At 33.1% G+C, this 13,763-nt stretch overlaps 1 protein-coding gene across 7 annotated transcripts in view; it reads left to right on the top strand.

Annotated features, from left to right (window-relative positions):
- Positions 1–13,763, top strand: part of NRG1 (neuregulin 1) — a 1,128,933-nt gene that overhangs the window by 63,059 nt on the left and 1,052,111 nt on the right. The window lies entirely within an intron of this gene.

Below are 13,763 nucleotides of genomic sequence, written 5' to 3'. Positions count from 1 at the left end.
AAGATCTCTCTTATAAATGAAGTACTTGACTTCTTGGTATTTTTTTTTTTCTTTTGTCTACTTGGATACCTTTATTATTTGCACCATTTGGTGAATTCTTGTGAATTCTTATCTATGATTTGTATAATACAGAATGTTATTAAATAACCTTCAAGCAAGCAATTACTGCAGTTGAAATGGCAAGGGTATGGGAAGCTGGGTGGCGTTTGGTATTTTCAAGTGATGCATACTTAAATATTGATCTATTGGCCTTTTACTCAGTCTCCATCAAATCTCAGATCTTTTTTTTTTTTTTTTTTTGAGACTGAGTTCTCTGTCACCGAGGCTGGAGTTCAGTGGTGAGATCTTGGCTCACTATAACCTCTGCCTCCTGGGTTCATGAGATTCTCCCAACTCAGCCTCCTGAATAGCTGGAATGCTGGAATTACAGGTGCGTGCCACCACACCAGGCTAATTTTTGTACTTTTAGCAGAGACAGGGTTTCACCATGTTGGCCAGGCTGGTCTCCAACTCTTGACCTCAAGTGACCCACCGCCTTGGCCTCCCAAAGTGCTAAGATTACAGGCGTGAGTCGCCACACCTGGCCTTTCATCAAATTTTGAAAGCTCACTATTAAGACGTTTTTATTGGTTAGAAAAATTAAATCTATGATTCTATCTCTCAAATAAAATTCTGGTGACTTTTCCCTAACTCACCAAAAGTAGATACATATTTCTGCTTCATTGTTTTAAGAAAAAGCCTTAAGATATTTTGAAATAAAATTCTACACACATTGCACGGAACTTGTGGCTATGTAAAACGGCCTTCTCCACTCTGAAAATCTCTCTCTTTTGATCTTTTATCTGTCATCTCCTCCCCACTCCCTTCCTCCCCTTCTCCCTCCCCCCCTACTCCTTACCCAGTCTTGCCACTGCAGAACAAGAGATGGGATGAAAGTTGGAAAATAATAATTTATGGAGAAAGCCTGTGTTCTGTGCTTTATGAAAGTAAATTGTAGAAAATTAATGTTGTGACAAGATGATTCTATTTTGATGAATAAAATCATTGAAAAGCTTTCAAACCCCACTGTTTTCTCTGCTGAGAGAACTTTTTTCCTCTCTATTCTGCATTTGTATTCCTGGCTGTCTTCCCAATTAGTCTCTGCTAAAGAGTGATAATTAGGGTGATAGGATTTTCACCTACCTTATGAACAGTAAAAATACCCATTTTTCCACCACTGAATCTATGTGTATTAATACTTTATGCTTTCAGAAAGAAAATCTCACACTGCTGTGATTCCTGCTTAAAAAAGGAGGTAATCTAATGCCAAAATAAAAGCAATTTTGTGGTAGTTTTATGAGCTCCGGAGAACAATGGCCACATGATGTTCAGTTGCTTGTTTCATGTCTAATGACTGTGTTCAAGTACATCTTAAAGGCTAAATTTGGTTTAAAATGTTTTACATCTTCTCAAATTCCTTAGAACAAGAGAAGTAAATTAAAATTAAATTTGAGCCTTAAATGGATTGCCTGTTTTGCATAGGTAATCTATTCATATGGTTCAAAAATCTGAAAGAGTAATGAGTACATAGTAAGAAATTTCCTTCCTACATCCCCGTCTTCCCAGCTCCTTTTACTCCCCCTTCCTTCCCCATGAAAACTACTGTTACTAGGTTTTTATGTGTCCTTCTAGAGATTTTTATGTATATACAAACCTAAAATAAACATAGATTCTTATTCTCCTACTTTTTACAAAAAATAGCACATTTTATAAATATTTTTCCTCTTGATTTTTTTCTTGCTTAACGTAATAGAGTTATTTCTATATACATACATAGGAACTTTTCTTATTTTTTTATAGCTGCATATCATTTCCTTGCACTGAAATACCATAATATATGCATATTTCACAATTCCCTTATTCATATATATTTGACTAGTTTCCAATCTTTTGATATTATGAACAATACTGCAAAGAATATTATATATGCATAATTTTATACAGTAGGATAATTTCCCAGTATTGGAATTGCTAGGTTAAAGTATAGGTGTTTGAATGTTGATCGGCATTGTCAAATTACCCTCATGTAGGGATTGTGCTTATTTATGCTCTTACCAGGCTTATATGAGATTGTACCCTTTTCCTTAGCCCTATCAATAGAGCATGTTATCAGCCTTTGACATTTTGCCAGTGTGATAAATACAAAATAATACATTAGTAAATTTTTAACCTGTGTTTTTCTTATTATGAGTGAAGTGAAATATATTTTCATATATTTAAGTAATGTTTCTCTTTCTATAAACAATTCATATCTTTTCCTTTTTATGAACATTCACATCTTTTATTGTTAATCTTTTTATTATTTATTTCTATAGGCTTTTAATAAATTGTAGCTTTTCCTGTGATATAAAGTAAAAATTGTTTCATGATTACATCATTTGCATTTGACTCTGGGTATTGTCTTTTTTTTCTATTGTTGTTTGTTATTTTCTGAAGAATTGGTTGAATTTCTCTAGTTTAATATGTTCCTTTCTCTTTGTGGCTTCTGGATTTTTAGCCATAATTAGAAAGGGCTTCCCCATTCCACAATTACAAAGGAAATCTCCTGGAATTTTTTGTACTTTTATATTATCTTTAGTAGCAAATAAATCTCTGATTCCTCTGGAATTGGCTTGTAGTAAGAAGATTATTTTTTCTTTATATGACTTAATTATTGAATGAACTATCTTTTTCCCACTGATGTAAGATACTGCCTTTATTATACACTTCTCTATATTGTGTGATAGTTTTGGATTTTCTATTCAATCTCATTGATCAGTCTGTTTATTTATGTGCTGTTTTAACTTCTAGAATTTCTATACTACCTTTAATAACTGAAATTGCTAAGCTGTTTTCTTATTTAAAAGTTTTTCTGAATGTTCTTATTTTCTTCTTTTTTCTTTATAAACTTCTAGATTGGCTTGTTTTATTCGAACAGCTGGTATTTTAAAAATAGGATTGCATTACAGTTTTAAATTAAAGCAAATTGTTGTTTTTGTCATGCTGAAATTTATTCTCAAAATCATGATATTACTTTTTCAGTTGTGTAATTCCTTTTGTTTCCTCTAATGGTGCTTTAAATCATACAAATCTTCCACGTTTCTTATCAACTTTAACTCTTGGTATTCTATGTTTTTCATCACTATTGTTAGTGAGTTCTATATGTTGATTTTGAATTCTACTATTTTACTCATCCTTTATTGCTTGTAGTTGTTTATCAGTTAATTATCTTCTATTTTCCAGGTATATAATCATAGCTTCTCTAGTAAATAATTCCTTTGTTTTTCTCTTTCCAAATTTGCATAGATCTAATTTGGTTGTGACTTGTCTAATTGCTTTGGATTTTACCTAGGGATCAGCTTTAAATATTGTCAGTGATCATCTTTTTCTTGTTTCTCACTTCTGGGATTCTAAAATTTTGTCATGAGGCATGATAATGGTTTTTGGTCTGAGTTAGACATATTTTACTATGTTAATGAAGTATCCATCTGTACAGTCCTAGAGTTGTAGCTGGACATGTGAACACCTCCTCAAGACATGCATTTCTCAGCCCAGCTTGCATTTAAGCATGACCTTGTGATTCATGTGTGCTCATGTTCTTGCCATTGTAATGTAAGTGAAAGTGATACATGTCAATTCTTCCACATCCTTTCGTTTCCCTTCTTGCTGGCAGAAAACCGGAAGTGCTAGCAACCCAGCCTCAACTATGTAGAGGACAACAAGGCCCACAGGGATGGCAAACTACAAGATGGAACGAACCTGGGTCTCAGAATCACTTTGTGGAACAGACTGCTACTCTGGAACACCAACTTCCGATTATTGCTTGAGAAAGAAAAAGAAACATAATTGTTTTTAAAGTCATTTTATTGTTGAGTCTCTTGTTACTCTTAGCCCTTTATTACCATGAATCCACACTTACAGTTGACCCTTGAACAGTGGGGTTGGAGGGTTAGGGGCATTGATCCCCAGTGTAGTAGAAAATCTGCATATAACTTTGACTCACCAAAAACTTACCTACTAATAGTCTACTGTTGGCTGGAAGCCTTACTGATAACCTAAATAGCCAATCAACACATATATTTCATGTATTCATGACACATGTTTTTCTTAATTTTTTCTGTATGTCTAGTCTGCACAGCAAGTCTCCAAACAAATTTTCTGTATATTTATTTTTAAAAATCTGCATATAAGTGGATTTTTAGAGTTCAGACCTATGTTGTTCAAGGTTCAACTGTAGCCCTTTCTTTTTTAGGTGATTTTTTGTTTTTAATAAAGTAACTTGTTCTTTTTTTTTTTTTTTTTTTTTTTTTTTGTCAAAGGCCATTTTTGTCTATGGAAAGCATCATGTGCTATGTATTTCTAGATATATGAATATAAGTTATTTTAATAGTTTTACAATATTTGACCATTCTTGCTTTCCCCAGAATAGGTCACATTTCATATAACGAATTATTTGTTCAAGTGCTTCTGGGAGTTTTTCATTGATATTCATACCTAAGCTTTGTCAGGTATTTTTGTTTTGTGCAACCTTTACAAAGTTTTGATATTAGTGTTACTCTTTTTTGTAAAGGGAAGAAGAGGTTTTCTTATTTTTTCTAACGCAGCTATTGTGAACACTGGAACTCGCTGTTCTTTAAAAATGCGATAGTATTTTCCTAGAAAACTTGCAAGGCCTAGAGATTTTGGAGTATTCATAATTGGCACATTTCTGTAATTCATTTGTTGAAATTAGATTATTTAATTTTTTTATATCTTCTGGGATCAGTTTTGGTGAATTATATATTACTAGAAAATTACATATCTCATACAGATTAACTTTATTTTGGTATAGAGTTGAATAAAATGGTCTCTTTTGGTTCTTTTATTTTTCTTTGTTTTTGTGGGTTTTAAACTTCTTATTTTCATTTTTGTAGTTTGTTCATATTTCCTTGAATAGGTTAGCTCTGCTTCATACATTAAATGTTTTCTTAAAAATAATTTCAAAAATGTATTTATTCTATTACTTTTTCATAACTCCATAACTACTGTTTTCTCCTTTTCCATTGATTCTTTTTGTTCTTTACTATAAATTTCATTCAGAAGCTCAGTTCCTTCTTTTCATTATTCTTTTAAATTCTTTAAATAAAAATTAAATGCTATGAGTTTTCCTTTGAGCAATTATTTAGCTACAGCTCATGAATTCAAGTATGATGTTTCTATTAATATTATATACTCACATATATCAGTTTGTATAACTCTTTGAGGAGGAAATTGTTTTAGAGGGGTTTTTTAAATTTCTGTGTGAGGAAGTTTTCTTTTTCTCCAGTTTCATCAATTTCTGTATTTAGTGTATTATGTTACCAGTGTATTTTCTCCATTATTTCTAGAATTTGCCTGTTTCTGAAAATTTTTTATGGCTTTGTATGTTATCAATTTTATAAATATTCCGTATATTCACAAATATGGATCATTGAAAAGAAAACAGGTCTTTTCTATTTCTAATATAAAGTATTTTTGGTATATCCAACATCCGTAACCTGTTAATGATGCTACTCTGTTCTCATAGCTTCAGAGAAGAGAATTATACTCCTATCACTAGTGTGTTTCTGTCTTTTATTTCCTGTAACTTCTGGTTTGTGAATATTTTGCTATGTTATAGTTATTCGTAACAATTTTTTGTGAATTACTGCCTCTTGAGTTACACAGTTTTGTTTTTTGCATCATTTTGGGCCTAAATTCTTCCTTGTCTAATATGAAGATCAAGACCATCTACTTAGATTCTCTTCCATTTTTCCAGTATATCTCTGTCCACATTTTAATATTAATTATTGTGAATCAGTTTGTTCTAGGTATTCTTTTAAACAGTATTGAGTTTGGTTTTACTTTCTCACTCAATCTAAATATCTTTGATTTTAACAAGTCAATTTAATCTTTTGATATTGATATAGTTGATATATTTGTTTTGAGTGCTGCCATATGTTACATTTTTTGCTTTCATGTTTGCTTTATATTCTCTAGTAGTCTTTCATTATATTGTCTGTGTAATTCCCTTTAAGCATATTTCTGATGTTTATGAAGGTTACATATTTATTCTATTGCCTATCTTTATAATTTTGCTTTTATATTATACTCTTAGATCTCTTTTTATTATACCAACTTTCTATGAAGCACAGTGATACATAAAAATACCTTCATCTTCTCCCTTTTATTCTTTCTTTCTCTACCACCCAGCAATAGCCAATAAAATGGTCTTAGTTTTTAACATTTTGTAAAATAAGTTTGTATTTCTATCAATTTTTTAATTTACTTTAATGCTATTACTTGATTTCCAGGAATTTTAGTAAGATAATCAACAAACTGTTCCAACTGCCTGATTTCTTTTCCCCTCCTTCCTAAATTTTTAAATTGTACCAGTTCTACTTGTCAGAGCACATAATATTCACATTCGTTTTTTGGTCATCTCAACCCTAAAGTCTTTTTTTTTAAATCATTTCCTTGGTCATATTTATTTGGCCGAAGACCACCTACTATTGTTGTCAAGAAAGATTAATTCATTTTTGTATGTAAAAGCTGTTTGTTGCCTTTATTCCTAAAGGACAACTTGACTCAAACTTTCTTTTCCTGAGGACTTTGTAGATGGTGCTGTTAATACATGTTTTATAGTGTTAAATGCAACTGTAGATAAATTTGATTTTCACCCTTATAAATAATTTGCTCTTTTTGCTGGGCTGTCTTAGGTATTCTTTCTTTATCATTTAAAGTTCAATAATTGTCTGGGTTGTCTATACTGGGATAGTTTTTCCTTGCCTCCAGTGTACCTTTAAATATGTATAGTATGCTTTTATTTCAAAGAATTTTGGAGAGCTTATATCTTTAAATTGTCTTTATGTCCCTATGTTTTTCTTTTTTAAGTATTCTGTCTTAGTCTGTTTGAGCTGCTGTGATAAATTATCATAAATTAAGTGGCTTATGAACAACAGAAATTTATTTCTTACAGTTTTGGAGGATCAAGGCACTGGCAGATTCTGTGTCTGGTGAAGGCCTGCTTCCTTGTTCATAGATTCTGTCTTTTCACTATATCCTCTTGTAATGGAAGGAGCAAGGAAACTTTCAGGTTCCCTTTTAATGAGGGCAGTAGTTCCATTCATAAAGGCTCTGCCCATATTACCTAATCGCCTTCCAAGGCCCCATCTTCTAATAACATCACCTTGGATGTTAGGATTTAACATATGAATTTTGGAGAGAAATAAATGTTCAGTCTGCAACATACTCCAATTACATTTGTTGTATCTACTTTGCCTGTCTTCTATATCTGCCAGTCATCTAGTCTCTCATTCTTTCATACTTTTCAAGTCTTTATTTATTTTCGTTAAAATTTGTCCTCCTTTTTTATTAGCCTTTATGTTCCTTATTCTATTTTCTGCAGATTTTTTATTATTTCTGCTGTTTCACCCTATTTATTTCTTGAGCTCTGACAGCTTATGTTTGAGCACTTCTTGTTGATTTCCTGTTTCTTCTTCATGATCTTCGTTTTAAAGGCAGTTGCTTCATTTATTTTGTAAAACTAATGACTAAGTTTTAGTTAGACTTTTAATTCTGTCATTGAAGAAATTCTTGTGCTCTTTGTCTGTTGGCAAGTTTTACTGCTCTTTCTCCAATGTTTTTCTTACAGTAACCTTGTATCAATGCTGTTCTATCTCCTTTGCTAATACTCATTACTGAATGAATTATATCTTCATGCCTTAGCTATATTAGTAGAGGTGTTTGTGAGGTGGGAAGATTCAGGCAGCCTTTTAAACTTCACACCTTAAAGGTGCTTTCATTAGGTGCTTCCACAGAGACATACTTGCTGCTAATATGGCTCCTTTGTTCAGTTGTTCAGTCTGTTTATTATCTATCAATCAGTCAATCGTTCATCTGTCTATCTGTCCATCCATCCATCTTTCTTTCTTTTCTGCTTCTCTAAACTGTATTCAGGAGTCTTCAACAGCCATCCCTACTCACTGCCGTACTACTTCTAATTTTTACACATGACGAGGTGTTGCATGTTAGTATCTTCTACTGCTGCTATAATTTCTTTTCCGCGGTGGCATGTTTTTGTTGGTATTTTCTGGGAACTGTCACTGGTAAGCTACTTAACCTCAATCTTCATTTTATCTTTATTTTTTTTTGCTTCTAGCAGACCTCTGCCCTATTGACAGGATAGTATAGTATACCAAAAATAAAGTTTTGGCATTTCAGGGTGCCACACATGTTGAGAAAATATTTTTGGCAGTATCTTTGGAAACCTGCCCTTGAATAACTACTCTCTATTTCTTTATAATGGCTTTTTTGTAAGGTTTATGTACAGTATCAGTTGCTTTTGAGAGCCTCTACATGGTGGGAAGTATGAACATTATATCTGTTGTAAGTTTTATGACTAATGAGTTTATTTTTTCTCATTTTTTCTTTTCTTTGTTGCTTTTGTATAATACCCAGCAAGGGGAGGTTTCTTTTTTCTGATGACTTGTTCACACAGGAATATGAAAACTGACATTTTGGGGTTGATTTCGTTTATTTTATTAGGATTTTTTTTTTTTTATTGGTGGCCATGTATGTAGTTCGAAATGAAGTGTGTATTTTTAGGGTATAAAATTACCCAGGGTTTACAAAGGCATGATGGGTAAAGCATGTTTACTTTTTGACTCCATTTTTCCTTTTGAATGCTGATGATGTTGTCTTGTTTTCATTTTTGGTAAATTTTCCATATTAATGGACTGCTTTGTTACTTTGTGATCATGAAGTGCTTGAATTTAGAGTTCTGTGTGAGAAAAGTGATCCTTGCTGTGCTGTTATGACTAAGCATATTGTGTACCACAGTTAGGAAGTAAAAAGCACTTTGCATCCTGAGATAATGATCTATATGGATCTGTCTATACATCTATCAATTCATCTATCTGTCTGTCTTTCTATCTATCTATTTATCTATATATCTATCTATCAGTCATCACCTTATCTGGCACTATTCCGTCAAATTAAGGAAGGCTTAAGCTCCTTCTTATAAGTTGGTAACTCTCATTGAAATAATTCATTCCCTGAATTTTGCAAAACTAACATCTATAAATTTGTGATGACACTTGAAGATAAGATTTAAAAACAAAGAAACTGTTCTATCATGAATAGACTTACTGTAACTTTGGTAGCCTTGTGTTTTTTTTTTTTTTCCTTGAAATATCCAAAATATGTGATATGTCCATTTGTCAGTGATTCTTGCAAATATTTAAATTTTATAAATAAGAATACCTTTTAAAGAATATTTTTATCTCTGCATTTTTTCTTTTATTTACCATGGAAACAGTACCCAGCGTTATTGCTATTTTTATAAAAAGGTGAATATGTAATTAAGAAGATCTACTTAATCTAAAGTTTATAATTAGGGTCATGATAAAGTCTTGAATTGTGAATATTTATTGTATTTATTGAATATAAAAATTATAGAATAAAGCCTGTAAAATATAATATTAGTTGTGGAAGCAAGGTAATATTTCTTTGACAAAAAGGTGCATGTACAGAGATTTAGGTCAGAGATTGACTAATGCTAAAAAACGAAGAAAAAATGAATCAATCTAATTGAGACAAGTGATCCATGATTAGGTTAAGAGAAAATCTAGCTGTTCAATTCAGAGTTCACTTGAATGCATGGGCTGCTGTCAAGTTTTTAATAAAAGTACAGAGGAGCTTCCTAACAGAGGTGTGAATAATGAAAAGTTTATATAAGTCTCTGAAACAATTTTAATATAATTGAATCAAGGAAATAATTAAAGTATATAATAGGCTTCTATTTAAATTTGTTCTTAACAGTGCAATTTCTTATTTAACTTCTGTATTATGAATTTAATTATTTTTGTCAAGATTAAAAAAAATCATTATTATAACCAGTTGGCACCATAATTACTTTTAGGGATGGAACTGTGGTTGGCCGGGGCGCGGGGGTTGGGGGAAATAAAACTTGATAAGTCACTTGGGATCAAAAGTGAGGGACTTTGATGATAGAGCCTCTGTAGCAGGGTAAATTATTCTACATGAGAAAATGGGAAGTATTTATTTTAAACTACTATAAGGGTTGGGATTGGAGGCTCAGGGCAATCTTGTTGATATCGACAGGCAGGGAGGTTTTACCTGACATATGAGTTACTGTTTTATGAAAATATAGTTGAAAGTCATATATGTTTAGAATTTTAAATATATAATTTTAAGACAGTGGTTTTAATTTTTTAAGAAAACATGTAATTTTTTCCCCAAAGCTAGTGAAAGTTTGTGTCCTGATAGCAATAGCATAAATGAAATCTACAGGTATAATACTTTCCGTTAGATTTTCATAACCTGACAGATAATTTAAAAAATACCCAATATGTAATGATAGAGAGAGAAGCTGTATTAAGTCTGTATTTTCAGGAGAGATTGTCCTCAGATGCATTTACCAGTGTCAGACACCTACTTTATAGAAACACCCACCAATTTCCTTGCGTTTTTGTTATTATTGGTTTTTTGTTGCTTTTTTTTTTTTTTTGGACAGTTTGCTCTGTCACCAGGCTGGAGTGTAGCGGTGCGATCTTGGCTCACTGCAACCTCCGCCTCCCAGGTTCAAGTGATTCTCCTGCCTCAGCCTCCTGAGTAGCTGGGACTATAGGCGTGTGCCACCACGCCCAGCTAATTTTTGTACTTTTAGTAGAGACGGGACTTCACCATGTTGGCCAGGGTGATCTCTATCTCTGGACCTTGTGACCCACCTGCCTCAGCCTCCCAAAGTGCTGGGATTACAGGCATGGGCCACTATGCCTGGCCTATTGCTTGGTTTTTATATTTTGTCGAGTTCCTAGGGAATATTATTTTGTGTTTCCTTTTTACTCGCAAGATGCTGACCAAGTCATGTTCATAAATCACATATGTGGATATGTACAGTGCTTTCATTTGCCTTCTATCTTGAGCATGGCAAAACATGGTCATTTTCCTTCAGAAGTGCAACCTGACTTTATGTTAACTAGGCATCGACAATATGTGCTTAATAGCAATTATCTTATTTCTAAGGCTCTCACAGTTGGCTTGGCACATTGCCTCAGTGCTCTTCAAACATCAGAGAAGGATGACATAAACAATAAGATTTATACTATAAAATTAGCCTCCACTTACAAATTATTTTATCAGCCAATTCTTATTAGCATATGTTACCTTTTATTAAAGTAAATATAATGTCCCTCAGCTCTAGCTTTTTTTCTGTATATTTTTATGTACATTTAGTTAGTTTCATTGAAATATTTAGAAGACTACTATCTAAATACTGTTGAAATTTTTAAGAAGCATAATCTGTAGGGTAAAGTCTTGAAGAGTGGCAATTTTAGTCAAACAGTAACACTATCAGGTAAAGATTGTAACTCGCATTCAATTCTATAATTTAAAATAAGTTATGCCTGATATGTATTCAGAAAATATCGGAGCTAGAACATTTAGTTTAGTCTCTGTTTCATGGTTTAAAGAAAATAAAGCTTAAAACAGTGAAAATACTTGTTCAAGGTAATACTGATCGTTCATGGCTGAACTGGTAATAAAAGTTACAACTAACTTTTTCATCTTTGCTTTCTTTTCTTTCTGTTCTGTCATTTTAAGTTTCTTAATGGAAAAGATCGGAGGAAAGTAAGTATTGATGATGGATAGAGCAGATATAGGTTTGTTGCAGGGTGTGGTGGCTCATGCCTGTAATCCTAGCACTTTGGGAGCTGAGGCAGGTAGATCACTTGAGGTCAGAAGTTTGAGACAAGCCTGGCCAATATGGTGAAACCCTGTCTCTACTAAAAATACAAAAATTAGCTGGGTGTTGTGATACATGCCTGTAATCCCTGCTACTCAGGAAGCTGAGCCAGGAGAATCACTTGAACCCAGGAGGTGGTGGCTGCAGTGAGCCGAGATCATACCACTGCACTCCAGCGTGGGTGACAGAGTGTGACTCCATCTCAAAAAAAGAAAAAAAAGTGATTGTGTTAACATGGGGTCCTGGGTGAGAAGAGAAAATTAATTTATAGGAGGACATGTAGGAAGGGCATTGGCGCTCACTGTCTACCATGTTGAATTGTCCCTGCTCCAATCTTACAAAGTGGGACATGCATTGAGCTTCTTGGGCACATTTGCTTCCCTAAGAGCAGGCTGTATCATCCAATGCCATTTGCACAGAACTCATGGCTTTATATTTACTGCCCTGGAGGAGGTGATTTATAATATTTTATCATTTAAAACAGTAAATTTGATTTTTAGTGATGTTTTCCTATTTTAATACTCCCTCCAATGTGCTGTAACCTGGCTGAATCAAAAGTGGCATTTTCGTGGTTATTGTTGGTGATGATACTTTTTATGGCAATCTTTGAGACACCTGGGAGTATCCCAAGTTCTTGAAAAATCATGGTTGGGAATTACCACTCTGGAAACAGATTGCCATGGTTACTGTGTTTAATGCTGTAATTAATGTGTCTTCAAGCCTTGTATGTATGTATGTGTAGATGTAGACATCATTTTATAGTCTAGTTTGGTTAGCGTGTTTGATCTTTTTCTGTCAGTCAGAGATGTATGTCTTGACTGTCTTGTAAAAAACAAGATTGTTCTCATTTTTTAATCTAATGGATACTTGTTGCTGAGGATCATTTTTTTTAAGGAGTGAAATACCCAGAAAATTAAAGTGGTCTAGCAGAGAACTGCTAGTTCTACATATTTTTTTTGTCTGAAGTTGTGTTCAAATTTACTTACTTTCATCATTTAGTATTAAAAGAACAGTGTATAGATTATAAATAAGAATTCTACATCCTCTGTCTTTACTTAAGTACCTACTTCGAATAACAGGTGCGACTAGCCTCAGTAGCTAGATGTGCTATGTGGAATGTGGATTCATTCACATCAAGCATGCTTCTTATAGGAATCCTTTAATGTACTCATTCACCCAGAGCAGTCAAAGGCCTAAGCTGCTTTGTACTTTACAGCAGGGAACAGTCACTCCCATAAATACTGTGTACTCCCAAGTAAATCCAGAATGTTTGCAGCAGGATTTGTGTACTGTCCTGAACTCTCTGTTTTCTGTGATAAAGTCTTTGTACACAATTGTTTGATTGTTTCTAATCTCTTGATGCTCACAAATAATGCCACTGGAGAAATAAACCTAAGACATCCAACTGGAACACTTTATGTAGAGAAATATAACATTTCAACAACAGAAGCCTTTCTTGTTGAGGTGGTGTACATTCGGAATGCTCTGGAATGATTACCTGACATAAGATAAAGAGCCAATGAGAAAGAGCAATAACAAAAATACCTCTAATAAGGAAAAACATTTATACAATGAGTTTTTTCTTAGATACATATGTGATGATTGAGAGCATTTGTTTATATTGTAGGTTATTGTCACATCTGATAGTAAATTTAGAAAACACTAGTTTTACTGTAAAAGATGTTACATGTGTGTATGTGTTTATATGTGTATGTGTATGTATACATATATTATTTGGATATTCCAATCAGTGGTACTTACTGCCCTTGGTTAATTAATGCATAATTATCTTGAGAAAATGATTATGTGTATCGTTGTGATCTGGCTGAAATATCTCTCTAATTGATCACCTGGTTTTGATTCATTTCCCCTGGTAATCTGGTAGGTGGCCATTTCTTTTCTTTCTAGTCTGTGTTCCCTTCTAAAGATGAAACTTGGTCAAACATATCTATTTATGGTGACTGTCTTTAGGATAGTTTCA

The sequence above is a fragment of the Sapajus apella genome, unplaced genomic scaffold, assembly GCF_009761245.1.
Source record: "Sapajus apella isolate SASKATOON/1434 unplaced genomic scaffold, GSC_monkey_1.0 scaffold21, whole genome shotgun sequence".
Classification (NCBI taxonomy): domain Eukaryota; kingdom Metazoa; phylum Chordata; class Mammalia; order Primates; family Cebidae; genus Sapajus; species Sapajus apella.
The sequence above is the reverse complement of the archived record's forward strand: the minus strand, read 5'-3'. Positions and strand labels throughout refer to the sequence as shown.